Source organism: Pelmatolapia mariae, linkage group LG7 (assembly GCF_036321145.2).
Source record: "Pelmatolapia mariae isolate MD_Pm_ZW linkage group LG7, Pm_UMD_F_2, whole genome shotgun sequence".
NCBI lineage: Eukaryota > Metazoa > Chordata > Actinopteri > Cichliformes > Cichlidae > Pelmatolapia > Pelmatolapia mariae.
Genome location: NC_086233.1, coordinates 28,715,883 through 28,740,954, shown reverse-complemented (window position 1 = coordinate 28,740,954; position 25,072 = coordinate 28,715,883). Strand labels below are relative to the sequence as shown.

At 40.2% G+C, this 25,072-nt stretch overlaps 1 long non-coding RNA gene across 2 annotated transcripts; it reads left to right on the top strand.

Annotated features, from left to right (window-relative positions):
• Positions 1–6,253: 6,253 nt before the first annotated feature.
• On the top strand, positions 6,254–23,721 carry LOC134632137 (uncharacterized). 2 transcript variants are annotated; one of them, XR_010094452.1, is made up of 3 exons: positions 6,254–6,430; positions 10,505–10,567; positions 23,504–23,721. It is a non-coding gene; the product is annotated as an uncharacterized LOC134632137 (long non-coding RNA). The 2 variants fall into 2 exon arrangements; XR_010094453.1 differs by lacking the exon at positions 6,254–6,430 and adding an exon at positions 9,730–9,815.
• The last annotated feature ends 1,351 nt before the right edge of the window (positions 23,722–25,072 follow it).

Genomic DNA, 25,072 nt, shown 5'->3' with positions numbered 1-25,072 from the left:
TCTTGCTTATCTGAAATCCTGTGATCCGAAGTAAGTCAGACTGTAGCTCTACTCCTGCATCCAGAACAGCTGGCCACACTGCTTTTGGATTCGCCAAGAGTTTTCACAGGGTCTGGCTCGCCATCCATATCCAGAACCACTTCAGATCCAGGATCACAAAAAACCAGTCTGCACATACAGTACAGAGCAATAAACAAAACAGTTCTTAACAGTTTTTCTAAATAAAATCAGATCTCATAACGTTTTCAAAATCAAGTACACTGTTGTTTTAACATTGTTCTGTCTCTATGAATTCCATTTGTATTGCTTTACAGCATTACAATCAATTGTATTTATATACCCCCTTTTTAAGGCATATGTAATCACATCATGAAATGTTTGTAACGTAACTAGTTTTAAATAACTTATTTACATGAATCAACCCATAACTGAAATCACAAAGTGCAGAAAAAGCACTGAACAATGTTCATGGCTAAAAGAAACGTGTATCCTGCATTAGTTTTGCACATTTGTGAAGATGCCCAATCAAATAGACAATAAAATAAGATACGACACCCCATTTCACATACAATTCAAGTACTCCGACTGGTTTTAGGCTTCTTAGACAATGCAGAATTCACACTGTTGCAGTATTTACCACATGTAAAATTAGCATAGGTTTTCCTGCTAACTTATCATCTTTAGTAACTCACCGGAGTTCCCAAGAAACAAACACACGCTCTGCCTGGTTTTGGTCGAGAGTAAAACACATAAAGGCCTCTGAAAAGTACATAACTTTAAGTTAGAGACTGTTAAAAATACTTTATAACACTTATTTTATATCGAAAGACTCACTGTGTAGCTTGTTAATTGCTCTCGGGTGTCTTGCTCCGTTTTGCCTAGCTTAATGCAGCAGCGTGCTTTTGTCGCATTCACTGAACTACGGAAAATCAAAGTGTGTTAGAGGGGTGTCGGAAATAATAATACAAGGTAAAACAAACAAAATACTAGTAACCATGTCTATAGGGGTTACAATTTCAACAGGCAGTGTCTTACCTTTAAATGCCCCGGGGAATGCCTCCTCACTTTCACTACTGATTAGCGTCTGCCCGTCTAATCACCACGGACCCCGGATCTCTCCGTCTACACCTCCAAAATTCCCCCTCTCACCGGACGATGCCCCCAAATGTTAAGGTTCAGATATTGAGGAGGAATCCAAAATAACCACCACTGATCCGGCCGTGTGCAATTAGACGGCATTTTAATGAATACACGCAGCGTGGAGCCAACACTGTACAGATTCAGTGTTGGACTCTCTTACAATAGTCAGAACCCAATATTTATAGGGGTGAAACAGTACAGCCCCCCTTTCTGTTGCCAGGCAGAAACCAAAACCACAATGACTTTTAACATAGTTTAAAAAGAACATCGTCGCGTCTCCATCCAGGTGCCTTCCTGTTGTCCCCGGACGCTCGCTTATCGGTCTGGAACATCCTGCAGCTGTTTCTCAAACAGTCACATATGCACGCACAATTTTGCAGTTGCAAGCAAAACACAAGATTAACTTTTACCTATATAACTGAGTCTATCTACGATGTGTGTGTGTGTATGTGTCAGCCTCTGCTTGCACTTTGTTTCACCTCTCAGCTCCCCAGCTAGACCTTGTAACCTTTCCACTAGACAGAAGGCCAGCACAACTGAAACTATGTGTGTGCATGTGTGTATGTCTGTCTGTGCGTGCACAGAGTTTGCATATGCTCTCTGCACCTTAGTTGACCTCAGCTTAAGCAACCAGGCTAAGGCTATCCTGTGTGTGCCGATCTTGACTTATATGTAAAATGTATAAAACAAATGTTCCAATCTAATACAACTACTTAAAGCTTAATCAGCGATAAATGCATACAAGACACCCTACTCTTAACTTGCACTTAGACTCTGGTTTCAGTTTCGCTTCTGCAAAAGCATACTCTGCACAAGCCTGTGTCTCCTGTCAAGACCGTGTAGGCCTAAAGTTAGACCTTCTCTTCTATAAAATAATGTGGCCAGGAAGTACGTATTCAGATTATAAATTTAAATCTCAATACTACTCAGCAAACCAGCGAAAAAAATTCTTCTTCTTCTTCTTCTTCTTCTTCTTGTGCTTCTTCTTCTACATTTTAATGGCGGTTGCAAACAACTTTTAGTTGCATTATCGCCACCTTCTGGACTGGAGTGTGGGTCGGAGAGGTTTCTCCGCCTCCGTTTATCTCAGATAAACACCTGTCGTTCTTAAAAATCCAAACACTACCCTATAGATTACATCCCCTGTACTCCTTCGAAATATGTCAGATAACTGAATGTTGTTTTACAGTTTTTTTTCTTGTTTACTTTAACCTCCCAAGACCCGAACTCTGCCACGACATGCATTTTTAATTTCTCTTGGATATTTGTGCATATTGGGGCCCAATGAATGTAAAAACAAAGAATTTCCAGATTTTTACCTTAGTTTTTGTTTTTTAAAAAATGAGAGCCACAAATGAGGATATTCATTTAAAATGTTGATAGAACAGTAGCAGTATAATGTCCTCGTAAGTAGATATCAGGCCCGTGTAGAGCAAATTTGAATATTTTGGTCTAAATAACGCAAGATGTGATGTCCACATATGTGGACGGCAGGTCCTAGGAGGTTAATAAATAAATTCAACTCATCCAGGTTCACTGTGTGGCTTGGCCACACACACACACACACACACACACACACACACACACACACACACACACACACACACACACATTGTCTATAGGACGATTACTTCATCCTAAGTCACTGAAAAATTAGTTATAGCAGGCTGATGTTCATGTGACGTTCTGGCCAGTCTGAAACCATTTACTTGGCAGTAAATGACACAGTGGCCAAAATGTAAAACTGTTCATTTAAATAAATAAACAAAGCAGTAGGGAATTTTTAAATATTTGTTTTCTTTATTTTGATTTGCAAATAACTACATTTGATGTTTTTCCGCAGTTTTTTTTAGTGCTCTTCATCAAGTGAACCCCTCACCTGAAGTTTTTCACTTCAAGCCAATTAATTTCAATCCAATTGGATTGAAATTATCAACCCCAACAATCAAATGATCCCCTATGAGCAAGCACTAGGCAACTGTGGAAAGGAAAAACTCCCTTTTAACAGGAAGAAACCTATGACAGAACCAGGCTCAGGGAGGGGCAGCCATCTGCCATGACTGGTTGGGAGATGAGGAGCCAAAAACATAAAAGAGAGCACAGCATATTTCCTTAAGATCTGAGTACAGGCTTTTCATTATTTTCAGTTTTGATTTTCTTATTTACTCGAAGGGCATGAACCTTTAGCTGCAGATTGTAATTTTCTGCCTAATTTTTTCTGACGATCATACAGGGCCGCTCTGAGACTTCTCATCTCTTTTTGATATTCCTCCATCAGATGTTCCAGATGGGCCACTTTATCATCAAGGTTGTCTTCAATCTCATCTGAAACTAATCTCTCTTTTTCAAGGTCTTCTGATGATAATTGATGATAATTCTTTTCGAGCTTTAGAGTGTTCATCTCCAACTGGAGATCTTTAATTTTCTGTTTAAGCTCTATATGTTCAGATAGTTCTCTCTCCACTGACTTATACACTCTGCGTAAATTCAGATGGCCAAAAATCTTTGAGAATCCCCAATAAGCTGCAGGAGCAAGAAGGCCCAGTGTGGCAATACCTAAACCTATGTCAAGTAGGCGTTTGGCACCACGACGCCATGAACCACTAGTCTGTACCTCGTCAGCAGGTGGTTCAGAGGCAGGACTCTCTGAACTGCCTGCTGTGGCAAGATGTAAACCTACTTCAAGTAGGCATTTGGCACCACGACGCCATGAACCACTAGTCTGAACCTCGTCAGCAGGTGGTTCAGAGGCAGGACTCTCTGAACTGCCTGCTGTGGCAAGATGTAAACCTACTTCAAGTAGGCATTTGGCACCACGACGCCATGAACCACTAGTCTGAACCTCGTCAGCAGGTGGTTCAGAGGTAGGACTCTCTGAACTGCCTGCTGTGGCAAGATGTAAACCTACTTCAAGTAGGCGTTTGGCACCACGACGCCATGAACCACTAGTCTGAACCTCATTAGGAGGTGGTTCGGAGACAGGAGTCTCAACTTCCTCAGGTTCAAGAGGAGGATTCTCCAGCTGCAGAAGTTCATCAGCGATCTGACATTCCTCTTGCACATTGTTCACATTAGCCGATACATTTTGTTTTTGCACCATACTGAGCACATCCTTAAGATCTTGGGCCGTCTGTAGCCTTGTTTCTAAAATTTTATAAAGGTCATCTATCAGTTCCCACTTGTACACAATTTCCCTGTACTGTCTTTCTATTATTTCATTATTTTGAATTATTAAATGCTGAGCTTCTCCTGCTTGGCACTCAAGATTTTCTAAAGCAGCAATGCTCCTTTTCTGCTTAAATAGAAACGCTTGCTTTTTTTGAATCTCATGCAGATGCATCTGAATGGTTTTAATCTCTGCCCTGTTCTGTTTTGTTATTATTTCATTGTTTTTAAGTATTAAACCCTGTGCTTCTGCCACTTTGCACTCAAGATTTTCCAAAGCTTTCCTGAGATTTGTGTTGTCTTTATTTTGTTCACCTCTCTCACTTTCAACATTGGACAGGTCAACAGCAATGCTCCTTTTCTGCTCAAGGAGAAACACTTCCTTTTCCTGAAGCTCATGGAGCATCAGATTAATGGTTTCAATCTCTGCTGTGTACTGTCTTTCTATTATTTCATTATTTTTAATTACAAAACACTGAGCTTCTCCCACTTGGCATTCAAGACCTTCTAAATCAGCAATGCTCGTTTCCTGCTTAAGGAGACACTCTTGCCTTTTCTGAAGCTCATGGAGCATCATCTCAATGGTTTCAAACCCTGCCTGCATTCTTGTGTTATGAGATACCTGTGCCTCAGTCTGTCTTTGTGATGAATTAATGAATCTTTCCTGTGACATTTCTTTAAAAACTTTACACAAAGTGTCGAAAGAAAAAAAAGAACGCTTGTTGAATTCTTTAAATGTAAAAGTATTCCCTTTCTCAAAGAATACTAGTTTGCAAGAACAAATCGCTGTTTCTGAAAATGCTCCAAGTGAAACTGTGTTTAGGAAGGTGAAAGTGGGGTATTTAAGCATTTCTGTGGCGGCGACAGTGACGTCAGCGCTTTGATCTTCTTTGATCTTCTCATACAAAAGCGCTGACGTCACTGTCGCTGGAACCCATCAAAGTGGAGCGTTTGCATTCCGCGCATGCTCAGATCATGCGTATTGAAATGAACGGGAGTGTGTTTGGGTTTCAATTGTTTACCTCTGTTTTAGCCATTGCTTAGGCTTCGGTTCTTTGTTGTGCAAGAAAAACAACACCACCGCAACTATAAAAGTGTATTTTTAATTTTTATATTTGTTAAGCTTGAACAGCGAACGTTTCCTTTGTTTTTCCACTGAGCGTCAAGAGCAGACCGATGTTATTTGGTGCGTAAACAAAAACTCCAGTCAGTTTAGACCCATGGAGTCGGCTTTAGGTCTGAGCTTTAATTATGTTTACATTTTGATTTCTAAAAGACAATATACTAGTTATATAAGAAAAAAAGTGCTAAGTTTGATGAAAATAAGTTGTATTCCAAAACTGACGGATCATTTAAAGTATGAGAAACCTGTAATGAGGTTTTGAGCTGAATCTTTGCGTTGTGGGGCAGATTTTTGCAGTTTTTGCTGGTTTTTTGAACATGTTGTTTGAGGAATTGGTTGACTTTAATTTCTGTATAGAGTGCAGCAGAGATGAAATGTTTTGTTCAGAAAATATTGTTCTCAAATTAACAACTTTTTGTTTTGTTCTCTTACACATTTTCACTAAAGGTGCAGTGCTAACATTTATGCTATAAAAGAACTACACCAGAGTAATAAGACTTGAACTTCACTGTAAGAGCCAAAGGGAATGTTTAGGTTTTCTTTATTTGTTATGGTGGCACTTTAGATTTTCCCCGCACCTCAGATAATTGCATCCTGGGGTCGCACGTTATTTACCTGACGTTCTCAACACGGAGGTTGGGGGAGTGGTTTGGTTGCAAACTTTTCTGCTGACCGTCATTTTAGCACGTCAGTTAATACATTTGTACATTTGTTTTGAATCAAAGCGCAAAGTTTGTTGTTTTGTTTTAAAATAAATACGCAAACACAAATGGGACTAAGTGGCTCATTGGAGACACGTCACACATTCACATTTGCGGATGGAAGTCCCAACATTCAAATGTGTTTTATCGCATGCATCAGAACAATGAAGAGGATTTGTGGATATACGTTTTGGAGTCACGAAGCTTTCAGATAGTCGGACGCTGTTCTCAAAGGAGTTATTGGAAACGTCACCGCCACAGTGACACGAAAAAGATTGACGCAACATACACATCAGAAGCGGTAGGACACGCAGATTCACTCGGTGTATTATTGAATGTTTTGAACACAGTTTGTGTCACCGCTTGTCCATTGGGTACATTGGTTTGCGTTGTGTGCTTGCATGTGCTTGATTTGGCAAGCTGGAGGAAGCTGGTCTGATTTTGACAGCTTGTGACGCTGTGGATACTGCGCATTGTTTGCACGTAAGAAAAGCATTGGATATGATCGATCTTTCAAGCTGTGGAATATAATATTGTGTTTGCTGCATGTGAGAAAGTGACAATTAGTGAAACATAAGAAGCCACATGAACTGGAAGAAAAAAAAGATCTGCAAAACTGACGGGTAAATCACGTGCTTATAAAATGGAAACCACAGAAAGAGCGAAAACCTCAGGTTAATATCACGCGTTAACCCTTGAATTTTGTTAAAGAACTACGGTTGCCCTGAGAGGCCAAACGGCCCGCAACTTAAGAAAACACAGAAACCACCCGCAATAAGAAAAACGCCGCAAAAACGCAAAACGCAACTGAAATGGGGGGAAAAAAATTCCAAAAGCACAAGGGAAGTGTTTCTGGGGAGACAATAACCCGACGGAGCAGTTGCAGGAACCAAAATATGCCAAGAATTGCGCTGGGAGACATTTAAAAGAAGTGGAGGATCTATCGGTTTTGTGAGGGGGGAAAAAAGATGAGAGGTAAGTGGGTTAGCCTAAAAATCCGTCATCAGTATTATATGAATCTTGATAAAACACATCTACCATGTTTTGGATTCCTGCAACTGGTCTGTTGGGTTATTGCTTTTGGAAACCGTAAAGAAAGAAAGGGTCACCGTAAAGAACTGATTAAAAAAAAAAAGAAGCAAAAGCTGTGCAGTTCAAATTGGAAAAACTGAATGATTTGTATCAAAATGCTGAAGCAGTTCATGATCCATTCATTTTACTGATTCCGGAAGATGAACAAGACACTCATGTTGACTGTTTGGGACGCATCACAAAATGTAATAATGATTTTGTTTGACAGCGGGAGCAACTGGAGCTGGAAACAAATATAGCTGCCACGGTTGCAAAAATGAAAGTACTTGGAGACTCAAAAGGATCCAGCATTAAAAGTAAACTTACCAAAATATGTGATGGTATGGAGTCTTATTTTGAAAAGGGACAAAAGGTAACTAATACATTGAATACTAGTCCTGATGATCCTGTACATGAAAAGCAACATGTGCATATCTTTAAGGAGCATAATGTTGCAGATTGACACGCTCTTAACTGGAGGCAAAGTTCCAAATTAACCACAGACTTTTTCTGAAGATCCCTTGACATAGCAGTCAAACATTAGAAATTCACATGAAAATAAAAGTGTGTGTGGTAAGACTTGACTGAAGTGGCCAAAGAAGTGCAGGAGAAAAATGCTGTCCAGTGTAGCAAGTGATTTATTCACCAATTAAATCAACGGATTTAAGGTCAAACTGCACACAGCTAAACTGACCTGTTTTGTTTTTTTATTCCTGAACACCTGCGTTCATCTGCTTAAATAGTCAATTCACCCTGGACTATTCCATTAGGGCAGGTAAGGCAAACATATTCTCCGACCTATACTGCTACTCTTCCTAGCAATAAAACTCTACGGTATACTCTAGACATCTTACAACAAATCCTGTTTCTCTACTAACACTCTAAAATCAGCTTTATTAAATTACAGGGATTCTCCCCCTTCTTCTCCTGGTCTCTTCCTGTGACCTCAGATTAACCAGGAAGCTATAAATGCAGGAAGTAAAACAATATTTCCTCCTTTTGTTCCTAGAACACAGGTAGGTGAGTTCAAACAAAACCAATTAACAGTTAAAATAAATACATGTTAACTTAACAAACTTGTAGGAATTGATTTAAACCAAGATGTTATGTTACATAATCTGTAAAAAAGCAAAACATAAACAAACCCGGGATAGTAGATGTTTGCCTATTGCAGACTACATATGAAATATGGTTAAATCAAAACAAGAATGTTAACTAAGAATATGGACAAGTGGTGTTCTTACCCACTTTGTCACAATGTTCTCAAGTTTCTAGTCATGAAGAAGAATGTTACATCTTATCTGTCACAAGTAAGCAAAATGAACCCACTGCTTGATTAATCCAACAGCATGATTTTTCTTCATTACCTAAAAAGGAGAGCCCAGTTTTTGATGGTGATCTACTTCAGTACCTGTCATGGTCTGGGTGTGTTTGTGTGCCAGTGTTTTGTTTTTTTCTTTTTTTCTTTCATTGAGCCGGCAGTTTCCCTCTGGGAGGATCCACAGTGTCCCTGCTAATTGCTCTCACCTGTGGGTAATAAAGCTGTCGAATTATAAGGCCAGCGCTCTCAACTTCGCTTTGCCAGATTCGCAGCTAACCACAGTTAATGCAGGCCACTGTTGTGTTTTGTAAACGTCATAGTAAATTACCTTGCCCTTGTACCTGCATGCCTCAACATCAGGAGTTTTGGATTTCTTACCACTCATCCGGATCACTCTCCCCTCCACGCTGCTGATCCACCTGCGACAAGGAAGCAGTTTACAGGAACTTTCAGAGCCAATATCTGCCAGCATTCTTCTGGAACCATACCTGAACTTGGTTACTCTTGTTTCAGTGACTCTGACCCTTGCCCAGGACCCTCCATCCAGTCTGACTCTCCCTTTGGCCCCCAAATCGCAGAACTGCAGTTTCATTAATTGAAATCTCACTTATTGTTTGCTTAGCTCAGATTGATTGCATAAGTGCTCCATAGTTTTGGCTTTGTTCACGGCACAAGTGTAAACTCGCTGCTTAGTTCACAGTTGAATAGCCTTGTTGCATTCACTTGTTTTCTAAATAAACTTTGTCACTTAAACGTTCCCTGTGCTCCATCTGCATCCTGCATTGGAGTCCTTTTCTCTCGGGTCGGCTACGACTGTGACGCAGACTTTTATTAAATGATTTGAACACAACATTGAAAGCAGAAATAAAACCCTAGAGGTTTTCTTTATTATTTAGAACAATACACAAAAGGACAACCAAGAGAACCTGTGAGGAGTTGCCTACACATGACTTCAGAAGCAGGATTCAGAAAGTCTTTGTTACAGCAGCATTTTGGCAGCATCATTGGCTGTTTCTCGTATACGAGGAAGACCAACTGGTCAAAAGTTACCAGTACTTTTTATGCAAAAATGCTGATAAACTCAATTTATTTGAGTTGTCTTAATTTAGAAAATACTAAGTAAGCCGGAAGTTTTGCTTCTCACTGCGGAAGGATGAAAGATGTGTTTTGAAAATGCCAGGTCACTACCGTCCTTCTCCCTCGCGGATCAGTCCGCATGTTCATAGTGCCAGCATTTGTTATGGAATATGTTGATCAAACCTGGAGAAGCGTCAGCTCAAGATGTTATCATCGGGTGAGAAAGCCGAGAAAGACAAAGCTGATTCTGATGCGTCGGGTCCGCTCTGTGTTACGTCTTTGTGTGGAATCCGTGTGCCTGCTCTCATTTGCTGTTTGGTGGTTGTGGAAATAGTTTTGTGAGCTTTAAGGCACCGAAAGCGCTTTACAATGCCATTATTCATTTACGCTCACATTCACACACTGGTGGAGGCAAGCTACGGTTGTAGCCACAGCTGCTCTGGGGCAGACTGACAGAAGCGAGGCTGCCATATCCCTCTGGCCAACACCAGTAGGCGGTAGGGTAAAGTGTCTTGCCCAAGGACACAACGACCAGGACAGAGGCCGGGGATCGAACCGGCGACCTTCCGGTTACAGGTGCCCTTCCCAACCCCCTGAGCCACGGTCGCCCGTGATTGCACAGCCATTAAGGATGAAATCAGTTTCTGAAAAATGTTCTGTTTTTTTCTCCCTCTGCTTGCTTCTTACTGTCTTTGAGGCTCGGGACCAGCACTCCTGTTGTTGGACAAAAAGAAATCAACTCAGTGTTTTGGTTTTCCAATATATTAGCAACTGTCAGTGAGATTTATATTAATCAGGCTGAACTTTAATCATACTTTAGATCAGCCTGTTTTACTTATTGTTTAATTTTGCTATGGTTTGGGAAAGTTGTTTCTTTACTGATCTTTTCCTGTCTTCTGTTATTAGACTTGAGATATGACTGCACTATGCTGTTGCTGTGACTCCAGTTAATTCTACAAGACATGCTGTGTAAGTAAACAAACAACAACAGTTTGGTCTGCATTTCTTGAAAGATCACATCCCCCAAACTTAGTTTAGAGGGTTTACACTGTATATAGTGAAGTCTGCAAGTTTTCTAACAGCAAAATTTGTTTTGTGCCCAAATCATTTTGCACATCATTAGAATGAAAGTTATTGGCCATGTTTGCATAGCCCTTTTTAAAATGATGCTTTCATGACATTATTGTGTGTTGAGAAAATATATTTTACTGTTATTTTATCATTGCATCAGAATCATATGTAATAAGCATTACATTAAAGCATTTATTGAAGCTATTGACATTACATTAAAGTTTGGATGACAGTGACTGTTATAACCTCATGTTAATCTTCTATTTACAGGTGTTAGTATAATCATATAATCTTTCATTGCAGGTGTAACCATGATCATCTTTATACATATTGCCCCCTGGTGCTTATTATGGAGTTGTGCTCAAGTCAGTAAGGGTTAAAAGCTACAGTCAGCGGGATGTCTGACTGATCTATTGAGGGAAGTGGCTCAGAGCGTAGAAGGCCGCACACGCTTACAAAACACATATACCATGTTATGCATCATTATCCTTTATTCATTTATATTCTTTTATTAAGCGTTGAGTAGTGGCATTTGATTAGAACATTTATTCAACATATTAGCTGTATGGTTTCAGTTAGGTTATTCCACATATGAAGAGTTGGCCTCTGTCCTTACAGACAGAGTGAATGCTGAGGTCGAGGCACACACGCACACACACAAGCAGTAGTTAAACTCATGTGAAGGGGAGAGTTCAAATATTTAGAAAACAGTTTGCAAGGCCTTGTAGCTGTTTGATTGTGCTTGCAGGAGAGACTGTTTGTTCCAGGGGATAAGCAGAGTTAGAAGATTACTGGGAAGGATCTGGCCTCGGGAAGAGGAAGATGTTCTTTTAATTAGAGATGGCACGATACCACTTTTTTATGTCCGATACTGATACCGATATCATAAATTTGGATATCTGCCGATACCGATATTAATCCGATATAGTGTGTTTTTTAATCAATAAAACTGTTTTTTTAATATCTTGCTGCATTTTGTATAAGTTCATACTCAAGTTTAAATAAACAACAACACTAAAGCTATTCTGTTATACCTGTATGTAAAAAATACACTGCACCCAAAATATTTCATAGTTCAGCAATACAGATCAATCTAATAAACTTAAACCTACTCCATCCTTCCTATTCTGGTATTTTAAAGAGTACTTAGCAGAAATATTAAGCAACCTAACTAATAGGGTTGCAAACTCCCAGCAAAAAAAAAAAAAAGGGAACCACCCCCCACCTCATGATGCTTAATCAACGTAATCAACTTTAATTTGATGCAGTGTGAAAAAAAAATGCACAGAAATAAATTATTTTTCAAGAATAATTAAATAGATTCAACATCTTTCTTCTACAGAATTGCAGACTGCACAGATGGTATCTTCCCAAAGGAAAAAGTACTATAGCTTACTAGGGTATATTAGACTTAACAGTTACTATATACAGTAATGGACTTCTATACATTTTACATCAGATTAAAACTTTGGGTGTAAGATTCAGATAATTATTTATTAAAAGCTAGACATTTTAAATGAGAATAAGAAAGAAAAGTATGTCTTTGTGCCCCCTTTTCCCTGTTAATGCCCTATCGGCCCCCCTGGCTAAACTTTGCTAGATCCGCCCCTGCACAGTTACCAGCCGTCAGCTACATACAAAGGATCCTGGTCTAGAAAGTAATATTAAATAAATTCTAACGACAGCTTATCAAGGTTAAACGTGCTGCTGTTGTTCAGCCGCTGGTTTCCTCTTTCTGGTGCAAAGTGGGCCAAAAACAAAGAAGAGAGACGGACTCGCGACAGAAAAGCCGATCAGCTGATCATTAAGCAGTTTCATGAAGTAGCGGCAGGAGAGGGAGGGAGAGAGAGGCAGTCGCTCCATATATCGGTTGTTAAGCTTAACGTAGGTACGCTTTACAAACATTCAGAGATGAACTTACACACTTGCTTTACTTCTCTCTGGGATAACTTCCTCGGAGATGAAATGCTGGTTTGCTAGCGAGGCTACAAATACACACAGCCGCTCTATCACGTGAGCACACTGCTCCGACATGCTACGGTTATGAGCCGAGTTACGCCGTGTCGCAAGTTTTGTGAGGTGCTTTTTTGATATTTAATGGATCGGATTACATTTTTTATTTCTCACCGATATCCGATCCAGCAATTTACGTCAGTATCGGACCGATACGTAATATCGGATCGGTCCATCTCTACTTTTAATGTGTTAAAAGTTGTCAACATTGATTGTATTGTACCTACTTTACGCATGAGGGGGCGTTCTAATACCCTGAGGTTCATAAAAACTATTGTTGTGTGGTTTTCGGTGAGAGATCGATGCTGTCGGCGCAGTATTCATCTCCCACACGTGTGCATTAAAATCATCGTTTTGACTTGACCCGGCTGGACCAGTGTTGTTATTTTGGTTTTCCTCTTGTATCCATCCCCAATATTTTGAACTCATAACAGTTATGGGGGCTCGTCCTGAGGTATTGGGGTGGAAGTTGAATCTGGAGGCTTGGACGGTCCGAGGTGGTCGAACGGACAGGCGCGAGCCAGTGAGCTGAAGTGAGTGGGCAGACCGGTCACATCTAAAAGGTGAGGCACTACCTGTTGATTTATTCCGAAGTGTGCCAAATTGGACATTGACAAAATTAAAAGTCTGCTCACTGAAATTACTGGTAAAGGTCTGTTTTGATTTTGGTGAAAACCTCATGAGAAGTGTATTGTTGTGAATATGTGATTAATGGCTGTGGTTGGCATATTGTGACGCAAAGCTGGATGTTTTAGAGTTTGAAAATGCTTTTGATTCAAGTAATGTATACATGATGATACAAAAGGTTGAGTTTCTTTTTCTCTCAGCTTGAAAACACATAGATATTTTTGATAAATCAAGTTACCGTTTGGCTTTAGTATAATGTATGGTGTATTTAGAGTATGAGCTATCTTGATACAGAGAAAGTGGAGTTTGCCATCGTGGAGGATTGAATGATGTTCTGCCTCTGTGGTCAACTCCAGACACAGGCTTTAAGCAGTCATGAGCCGCTACGTTCACACTGCAGGTCTTAATGCTCAATTCCGATTTTTTGATCAAATCCAATTTTTTTTGTCTGCTTGTTCACACTACACATAAAATGCGACAGCAAACGCTCTCCAGTGTGAACGCTCAAAGCGGCCCGCATGCGCAAAAGAAGATGTCACACACAAGGTGCTATTTAGACCCAGAGCAAACAATATTGTTTGACTGATGGCCCTTAAAATAAAGACTTCGGACTTTACGTTTCACAATTTTTGCTTTAAGTTATTTTGTTATTTACATAATAATGTATATAACCTAATAATTATCCTTATTGCTGTTTTAGAGGAGCGGTGCTTCAAAGGATAGCTGCAGATTACTGTCAGATTCTGCAGATTATACAGTACAAATAAAATGTTCACGTTTCTCCAACGTTGTCTTCCCAACAGTTTCACTAACATCTACACTGGATGGCCAGGAAGCGTTCGCGATGTCCTATCGGGCGCTTCTCCGGCGCTGATAATCGGCGTCTGTCTTGTGTCAGTGACGTAAAAGACGGATTTAATGCGACCTGACCGTTCACACAGCAGTCGCTTTCTAAAACATCGGATACGTATCGGATTCAGTACCACTTACGAAAGTGACCCAGATCGGATTTGAAAATATCGGATTTGTGCCGTTCACACTGTCATACCATGATCGGATACGGGTCGCATAGGGTCGAAAAAATCGGATTTGATGCGCTTTCGCCTGCAGTGTGAACGTAGCCTAATGAGCGTGACAGAGCAATAAGCTTAAACAAAGTACATTTGGTGAATCTCTCTGATAAAAAAAAATCTATGAGCACGCAATAAAGTGGACTTGTTAGGGGCAGTTTAACTTAAGTCTGGTGAAAAGTTTAAATTGATTTGTACTTGCAGACAGACTTTAAAGAAAATTGTATTTGTAATGATAAAATCATAAAATGATTTGGATCATGTTTGCGGTGTGAAGCATGATTTTATAAGATCTTTAAGTGGTTATTGTTTTAGTTGAATAATATAAGCATTTACATTTAATTTACTTTACTGTTTGGTTCTATCATTATATAGGGTGTGATTAAGCATGAATTTCACCACTATATGTGGTGTAGCAACTTAATTTTGTGTAGATAAAGGGCATGCTTATTTCAGGGCCGTGCCAAATTGAAATTTCACCTATAGGGGATTTTCTTTACATGAATTGCATTTGTCTCAGTGAGTATGAATAAAGGATTAAATACAGTGAATTCTTGAGGGTGTGTGTGTTTCTAGGGGTAATACTGGTTTTATACATTGATATTGAGGAGCGGATGATTGTGGCTAAGTGTGCGGATAGATACCGTGAAGACAACTTTGCAGCTGCTGGGTGTGAGTAGCTGTGTGTGTGTGTGACAGGAACTCTGCATGCCCATAAAAGGCAACTGCCAGACTGTGTGGAGTATGCACCCAGACAGAGAGAGAGTAAAATCTAGGTAGATGAAGTGAATGGCGGTTTTCAGAAATGGAATACTAATTGAATGTTTTAGTGTGTTAATACAGGTGGATTTCTCTCAACCTGGAAACCTGAGTACAGCGAAAAAGGATAGATTAACAGGATTAGGACGACAGACTGGCTCAAAATTTTACAGCCTTGACCTCTTACTTGGTCCCCACCCTGAGAAGAAGCTTAAAAGACATCTTCTCATCCGGTTATCGGTTACCATCACTGGAAATTTTCAGGCAAGTTTTTGGCTAAATTGTTGTTAGCACCATGTGTCCCTGAATCTCACGAGCAAGCCCTAACTCCTGGCTGAAGACAAGGAATGCTGTTATTTAAGGTGGGAAATCAAAAGTTGGGAAACAAAATAAAAACACACACACAACCAGAGAAATGTATGAGAAAGGCACTTGTTAGAGGAATGCCTTGCTGGAGAAGCAAGTTAAAATAACCCACCTACAAACGCACACACATGCAATGAAGAAACAGCTTACACTCATGAACATGTGAAGATTTTCCAGCAAGGTTAAAGCAGCGAAAATGAACAGACACCTGTTGTTTTAATGATGAAGTTTATCCACTACTAACAAATAAACTCTCTGGGTTGCAGGACAACAACTTAACTTCAAAAAGAAAGATACTGGTATGACCAACCAGTGTTGAAACAACAGATTTAGTGGTTAAGAGTCAAATTGTGAGATGTTTTCTGCTGATTGAATAATATAAGTGATTACTGAAGGAAGGAAATTGCTTTTTGGGCTTTTAAACACGATCCTAAGAATTTTAACATGTACCTGTGTATTCCTGTCAACTTGGTGGGTTGATTATACGGTGAGAAAAAACAAAAGGGTGAGAGAAGGCTGACACAGGGCCTGGCCCGGTGTTTCTCCCCTCTCTGAATAACACAGCCAAAACAACATCATTTTCCTGTTCGTCTGTTTTTGTTTTGTTTTGTTTTATCTCTTTATGTTTAATTGCAGGCTGCGTTGCCAGCCCGGAAAGCCGAGGCTGACCTGGACTCCTGCTCTCCCCTCTGCCATCTTTGATGTGACCCTGACCAAACGCTGCAGCAGCTGGACCCACAACAACAACCTGAAAATGTAAACAGTGCTGCAGGAAAGCGATCTCATGCAGCAGAGACGGAGCGCGTTAAACCCAAGGCTCGTTTCACTACACGGGGGAGATTTTGAGACAGCTTCAGCTGACAGAGCTGTGATGAGACGCCCATTAAGCCCGGATGAAAGGTGAGGCCGAGCAACAGAATGCTGACCTTAACAACTCTGCATTAACACTGTGCAGGACAGTGATGGACCAACACGGCAGCAAAAAAGGCGTGCCAGAGACAGGAGGAGTAACTGAGGTCAGGAGGCACCTCAGAACGGACAAAAGCACAAGAAGAAAATAAGCTGAAGGCACAGGTGTCGGGGCTCAGCCAGGAGCTGACCTCTGAGAAGAGCCGGACAGCAGAGGTGCAGAAGTCCGTGGAGCAAAGCAAGGAAAACATCAATAAACTTCAATCTGACGTGTACGGAAAAGACTCTGAGGTTTCTGTCCTCAGTAAGAGCTCAAGGCATCAGAGCAGAAACTGAGCATGGCTCAGGAGGAGCTGGACAAGGAGAAGATGCAGGTTTCACCTGCGGTGAACATGGACACTGGAGAAAAGCACTGCCTGATTTGGGGCCAGAACCAGGACAGACTGAACTTTGAACAGCAGCAAGGGTGGCAAACAGGCTGAAATGGAGGAGGGCAGGACCCCAGGGCACGCTTCAGGCCGTGGTTTACCCAAGACACCAGAACAGGAAAGTGATGAACACACAAACACACACATATATATACACTGACTCAGAATGAAGAGAAACACACACATGAACACATGTGCACTCGTTGATTGAGTGAGAAATGACACACACACATACACACACACAACCACACACCTGAATCGAAATGCTGAGGCATTAGAAGTGATACATACACATGCACACGCTTGTGCAATGAAGAGTGATGCGCACACACACATGCGCTGATGCAATGAAGAATGCTTTGCTAACAAATGCTTATGCTGATACGCAAAAAAAAAAGAAAAAATGCTGCACACAAACATCCAAACACAGAATCTGTCACAACAACAAGAAGCCATTGATTGTTTATTGGTAAATGCGTTTCATGTCACCCAGAGGGCATTTGTGTAGATTTAAGGGACAGGGTCTAAAGCAGTTTGGTTATGAAAACAATGTCTGTTTATGGCTCAGGGCCTCGACTGAATTGTTTACTGTGCTTCACACAGCCTGTGTGGTACAGAGTGAAAATGTTGAATTAACGGTGTGAGTTTTATTTCAGAGCACCACATGTTGGTGATGGAGACTTAATTAAAGGAGGAACACACTGGAAGAAAAAAAGAAGGTCCTGGGTTCAAGTCCACAGTCTGGCTAGTTTGCAGTGGTTTCTCTTTGGGTATTCTGGTTTCCTGCCACAGGTAGAAGTCATGCAGTTATTAGAGCTAGGTTAATTGATGATTCTAAATTACCAGTGAATGTAAGTGTAAATGGTTGTTTGTTTTTATGTGATAAACTGGCGAGCCGTCCCCGCCTAGTAACCTATCTCTTCAGGGTTGTTTCCCAGCCCTCCTGCAACCAGGATAAAGATAGGAGGATGGTAGTTGTTGTAGGCCCATTCAATTTTTATGGTAACCGGGACCTAGATTTTGTTAAACAGTATGTGATATGAAGACAACATGTAGTATTTAAGTGACCGAGTAGTATTTATATAAGTGTTATTGAATAGTGTTGAAATAAATTGACAGAATTGTGAAGGATTGAAATATTCCAAGAGCTCAACTTACTTGATCTGAATATGTTTCAATCATGTTCTATGAACACAAAAGGCACAGGTTTACTGAATATGGAAAAGTTGTGTTGATTTAACTCAGTTGTTTAAGTTTCTGCCAATACAAAATATTTGTGTGCAACCGGTGTCCACTATTGAATCAAGTAAATCCAACATGTTTTTCAGTGCAAAAGGAGTTATGGTACCTGCATTCCTACACGATATTGTCCGTGGAGTTAGGAGAACTTTGTGGTGAAGTTTTGGTTAATTTTTGGGTTTTGCTTAACACTAGGTCGATTTTTATAAGTGAGGTTTGGGTTGTTTTCTTTCTCTAAGAGAGAGAGAGATGGGTCTATGCGTGGACATGTCTGCAACGGGCCCCAGTATTTGGTATTTTATTAGTATTTTATTGGTGACGTTTGTTTTTGCTTTTGTTACAGTGCACTGAGATAAGAAAATCTGAGAGGTGTGATCCACCGGTGGTGATATTTTGGTATTTTGAGAGTTCCTGATTTAACAAATCAGCTCTTTAATCCAGGCCTGAGAGATTGAACTTTAAAGCTCGATAAAATATTCTTACTGAAAACAGTCGCAAAGTGTTTTTCTCCATGATTAAAATGGGCTTGGGAGAACTTCACTTATATGGGACACTGATCACATGAGAAGTCCTGAGTCTATAAGGATTGCAGCGAGTCAATCCAGTCTAAAAAACAAGGAATTGTTTCCTTTAAAATGATGGCGTCATCTTGCTGGTGATGGATACTCGAATAGGTTGCGTGTGAGACTCCATTATCAGCAATATCTGGTACGAATGTGTGTGAATGTATGCATGTAACTGGACTGTGATGGACTGACTTGAGACTGAGATAAAGACTGCACCAACTTTAGGATTAATAAATGTCGACAGACAATTCACCCAGCCTGTGAGAGAAGGGTGGATGTTTTGTCTTGCCTTGTTTTTGTAGGAAGATAACAGAGACTGGAGGGGGAGAATGTAGCTTCACATGAGAGTGTGGAGCTGCGGACTTAACCGTTTGGTTGCTAATTTTGAGTTATTGATGTTTGCATTAAGAAAATTGTGTTTTATTAGTTGTGTTTCGATTAAAGTCATTACATTATATCCACCTTAAAAATGTTGGGGAATGTCAAAGGCTACAGTGAAGGAAAGGTTTGATGTTACTAATGACTGAACATGTTATTATTAACCATAGCAGGCCACTGTAAAAAGTCAATTAACGTTTATGGAGAAAAAGCCAAAACTTTAATAAAATGCATGATTATCAGGGAAATGGAAAACTTCACATTCAGAATAAGAGATATGTAATAACAAACACTGGTCCATGTGAATTAGGTTCTTTCTTGAAACGGTCAGAAATTTAAAAAGTAGAATATAACCGACAGGGCCATGTGATAGGATGTGGCGCTGCATAAGAACAAGAGCAAAGTGAAGAAAGAAAACCTATTGTGTTTCGTGTATTTTATAAAATTCCTTTTGACAAATTCAGGTGAAATGTACCACTACACTCAGAGGATCAATATGAAATCAAAACGTATGCAAATTCTGTATGAAGTACATGACTGATAACTGTTCTGTCCTGAGCTTTTGTTTCCTATAGCACCCGCTTGACCACACCAACAGCTTTTCGCCACCAAAGGAGGGCAATTGCCAATATTCGAGGGAGAAATATTATCAGTAGTGGGAAAGGTAAGCCCCGATGGGGGTGATAAAACCATAGATTTGAATTGAATTCTTATAATTAAAAACTGGGTTGTTGTTGTAAATTTAGTTTGTGTTGCATCTGATATGCGCTAACATAGAAGTCATTATACTCCACTCGTTAAAGGGGGACAGAGGACCTTAGATTTAGGAGCAAAAAAAAGCAATGGACCTCACAAAACTGGATTATGAGGTGTAGGTGATCTCTTTAAAAAAGAGATCACAAAGGGGGAATTGTAAGATTATTATATTGTGAAACTAGATGGTGAAACTATTATGTAGTTTTAGTTTGCATTGTTCTCCTGGATTAAAAGAAGGTGATAACTATTACACTTGTTTAAACTGATTTGTATTACATTGGACTGCTGATTTATTGTGCATGAATGATATTGTTTTATAATGCATTATACCGGGGAGTTATAAGAAATACTGTTTTTAGAGAATTATGACCTTATTTGTCTGATTAGAAGAGAGCAGAATATACCGGAGAGGTTTTCTGCCTCATCTCATCAGGAGGAGATAAAACGGGAGCCAAGGCCGCTACTTAGGCGCCGTGTGAGAGAAAGAATGTGCATGTTTAGGCTTTTACGATGGTTTATGCTTAAAAGTGTTGAATTGTATGGAATAAAGTAATGGTCGATCAAGCATTTATACACCGAGCAGTGTCCTTCCTTTAGCCCAAAGGACCGAAAGAATTGGGAGAACTTAACAACTCAAGGTTCTTCAAATCTTGACAACAAGCATAAAATTCTCCAAAATTTAGAGACAGAACGGAGTTCTGGATAAACGTAATTTAGCGACCCACAGAAGGATGGAGGTTTGGAGTCTATAATACTGTGAAATAACATGCAATATAATGCGGACCATGTTGATTATGTTTATACTAGTGTGCAGACATTGGCTAACCTGACCAGGGAAGGCAGTAAACTGGATTGTTGAAACAGTCGGCGTTAAAGTCACCTTTCACAGTCCAGACTAGGATGGCGTTGGACATCCTCAGGGTGGAGAGAGGGGTTGGTGTGACCAAGGTATGGTTTGGCTTGTTGTATGTATATTTCAAAATGATACAGCTCTGGATAGCCCAGTTGCCAGGGCATGGACGGATGACAGACAGTATTAAAGGTGGAGAAGAAATTTTCTGGGATTGAGGATCCTCTGGGTAAGTGGTTGACTTAAACATGCATAAAATAAAAGCTATGATTTTGTTATTGACTGTTAATTGATTGATAATTGGCCACATTTACAGCTGTATTGACTTGTTATAAACACAGTCTACTTCATGTTCAAGAATTGTAATTAACAGATTGAAAATAGTGACACTAAGAGAAGAAGATGCAGTGCCACACTATCAGATGCCAGTGACGGTTGGGCTCAGTGATGAATCAGGTGAGCTGGATTCATGGCTGAATCAAGACATAGATTCCCCTGCTGTGGTCAGCGAGGGAAAACAAGGGGGAAATAAAAATTTAGAAAGGCGTTTTATATGTGAAGTTCATATTAATACAGGTTTTGTTTCTAGGCAATTCTGCGGATGCAGGCTCTGGGCGGAGCCCGGAGTGTAACAGGTCAATCATGATAACTAAATTGATTTCATTCCCTAGCACAGGAAGACAAGGCTGGAGCAACAACACGGGAGAAGAGAATTTCTGATACTTTCTGAGATATGATGTCACTAACCTTTTCTTTTAATTTTCTAGCTCGGATGAATCCGACACAAGGGATTGTGTCAAAAGGGGGGAAGTTTAACATAAAACAATGGTGTTATGAACATTTTTATGACTTTACTTGTGTGTTTAATAATGTCGGTATGGTAAAACTTAAGCTGATAATGACCTTATTGTTCCCAGAATTTTTTAGGGAGCAACTGGGAAGCATATATCAATATTTCCATGTTTGAGCGTTAATGATTTAAATAAACTGAATAGCGTTTAGAAGATAAAATGCCTGTGTTCACGAGATGCTGAGTATCACACTGGAGAGGAAACTCTGGGACGGTAGGCTAAAGGAAACACATGTTTTTTGTGAAAAGGGGGCAAATGTTAGAATTGAAATGGTTAATTTGTTTTTGCTGTCTTTGATTAAAATGAGTGGTTCTAATAATTTTCATACACACATTGCAAATGTGCTCATAATGAGTTAGCGCTCGGTCTTGAAGGTCATAAGCTTCGTTCGGCGTGATTGTCCGGACTGATATATTGTAGGTATTGGCCTTGAGTGCAGAGGGGTAAATGCAAACACGCTTACACACACATAGATTATGGTTAGAATAAGTTGCTGGGTCAGAGAGCCCTGAACATGATATTCTAAACCAAATTTGCAGTACTGAAAGAACAATGAACAATAAAGTTAGATTATGAAGATTAGGTAGGGCGGTGTTTTGGTTTTCTGTCTCTTACAGAGAAAGGCACGGACACCAGACGACGTGTCTGACGAGTGTAAGGGGGATTTCAACGGGGTAAGGGGGTGAGAACGCCTCTTTGAACACCTGAGGTTGTTGACTCATTCCTGAGCCAGAGGACGGCTTGAGAGGGTCAGAGCGAGGGCAGTGGACCTGGGAACGGTGGTTCCGGGGCCCATGATGCCATTAATGGACATGGAGGTGGCTGTGTAGGTCGAGGAGTGACACAAAACTAAGTGTGGTGACCTCTGGAGTAATCCAGAGGTCATGAGAAAATATATTTTACTGTTATTTTATCATTGCATCAGAATCATATAATAAGCATTACATTAAAGCATTTATTGAAGCTATTGACATTACATTAGTTTGGATGACAGTGATTGTTATAACCTCATGTTAATCTTCTATTTACAGGTGTTAGTATAATCATATAATCTTTCATTGCAGGTGTAACCATGATCATCTTTATACATATTGCCGCCTGGTGCTTATTATGGAGTTGTGCTCAAGTCAGTAAGGGTTAAAAGCTACAGTCAGCGGGATGTCTGACTGATCTATTGAGGGAAGTGGCTCAGAGCGTAGAAGGCCGCACACGCTTACAAAACACATATACCATGTTATGCATCATTATCCTTTATTCATTTATATTCTTTTATTAAGCGTTGAGTAGTGGCATTTGATTAGAACATTTATTCAACATATTAGCTGTATGGTTTCAGTTAGGTTATTCCACATATGAAGAGTTGGCCTCTGTCCTTACAGACAGCGTGAATGCTGAGGTCGAGGCACACACGCACACACACAAGCAGTAGTTAAACTCATGTGAAGGGGAGAGTTCAAATATTTAGAAAACAGTTTGCAAGGCCTTGTAGCTGTTTGATTGTGCTTGCAGGAGAGACTGTTTGTTCCAGGGGATAAGCAGAGTTAGAAGATTACTGGGAAGGATCTGGCCTCGGGAAGAGGAAGGTGTTCTTTTAATGTGTTAAAAGTTGTCAACATTGATTGTATTGTACCTACTTTACGCATGAGGGGGCGTTCTAATACCCTGAGGTTCATAAAAACTATTGTTGTGTGGTTTTCGGTGAGAGATCGATGCTGTCGGCGCGCCGTATTCATCTCCCACACGTGTGCATTAAAATCATTGTTTTGACTTGACCCGGCCGGACCAGTGTTGTTATTTTGGTTTTCCTCTTGTATCCATCCCCAATATTTTGAACTCGTAACAGTGTTGGTTGGTGGTCAGGGCTATCCAGACTGACAATTGGGACATTGAATGTCAACTCTCCAGTGGGGAGGGAGCCTGAGATTGTCTAAATTTGAGTCTGTTCTATACCAAATGCAGAAAAAAATATTTTAGGAAAGCAATTAAGTTCATGTTCCAAAAAATATGATTGTTTGCTTGCAGGACAACAGGAGAGATGGGTCCTCCGTCACAGATGGTGTGGTCAGTGAAGATGGTCGCCTGCAGGTTCAAGCTCATTGCATCTCCAACCCACATCCACTGCCACTCTACTTAAGGGAAGTTAAAGACTAGAGCAGGGCGATATGGCCAAAAATATTTATCACCATATATATTTGAAAATTTGCGATAACGATATAACTGACGATATAATTGATGCGAGACAAAATACAACTCCACAACTAGCGCAAAAAGAAAAAACCCATCCATTTATTTTCACTTAAACAAGCAGCTGTTTTTTTTTATGCATTAAAGCTATATCAAAATTTAACAGTGCAAATGCAAATTCCTTGCTGAAAGTTTAACCCAAATGCATTTCCAGTAGAAATGGGCTGACATATCCTGAGCATAACCATTTATAATATCCACTGAAGTTAAAAAGAGGTGCTTTGCAACATTAAACTGCAGTGTGCCAAATAAAAAAGCCAAATATGTATTTTTCGGACCATAAGGTGCACGGGATTATAAGGCACATTAAGCGAAACAAAGCAGTCAGATAAATCAAACTTTATTCAACTCATTCTTCTTGCGTCCTCCACTTCTGTACCATTGATTCATTAATGCTGTATTCTATCACAGCTGCTCTATTCCCATGTTGTTGCTGTATATTAATGACTAACCTCGTATTGTGGATGGATTATCTCAGTTGTGCTCCTGACTGAAGTTTGGTCCGTTTACAGCATCTTGCCATGTGATTGCATTTGTCCCTAACCACCACGAACCCTCACGTTAACCTTTATCGAGTGGAAAAGTGTTAGCGTTTATCCTCCAGCTTCACTGTTTATGTTATGCTAACATAGCTGTGTCGCTAGCGATCACGTAGCACATCATTATATACCACCTAGCCCAACTTCAGTAACCCTACAAACGTCACTGCTGTTTAATTTTCTGTCTTCATTTATGTTGGAAGTGATAGCAGAGCTATACGTTTGAATTTTTTCAGAAATCACTCAGTCAGAACATGCTATACCATGCTTAGGTAACTAGCGAGCTAACTTCCGCTTAAATGTAATAAATTCTGTTTTCATGGATGCCTGGATGTTAAACACCTGGTAAAGCAGCAATGCTGATCGTTTTATTAAAGATGAAAGAATTTAGACAGTTTTTAACTCTCAGTGATGCTGTGTGTTCGGTTGACTTTGGGACCTGAGGCGACGGAGTTTAGGACCCAGATGACTCCCAGATTTACAAGCACCTTAGTCCGACAAATATGGCAATAACGACGGCCCGCTTGCATGTTCTACAAAAAAATGTGCTTTGCTGTGTATCTGACGGACAAACACCAAACCAGTTCCACATCACTGAAGTTGCACCATTTTTACAAACCGATTCTGTTTCATCCGTTTCACTCAACAATCAGCCATGTGCGTATGAAAACAAAGGCACTGCGCATGCGCGTTTTACCCATATTCTATCGCGATATTTCATTTTCTTATCGTTGCCTAACATTGTACCGGTATTACCGTGAACGGTATAATATGGCCCAGCCCTATTAAAGACTTTCTTCTGCACCTA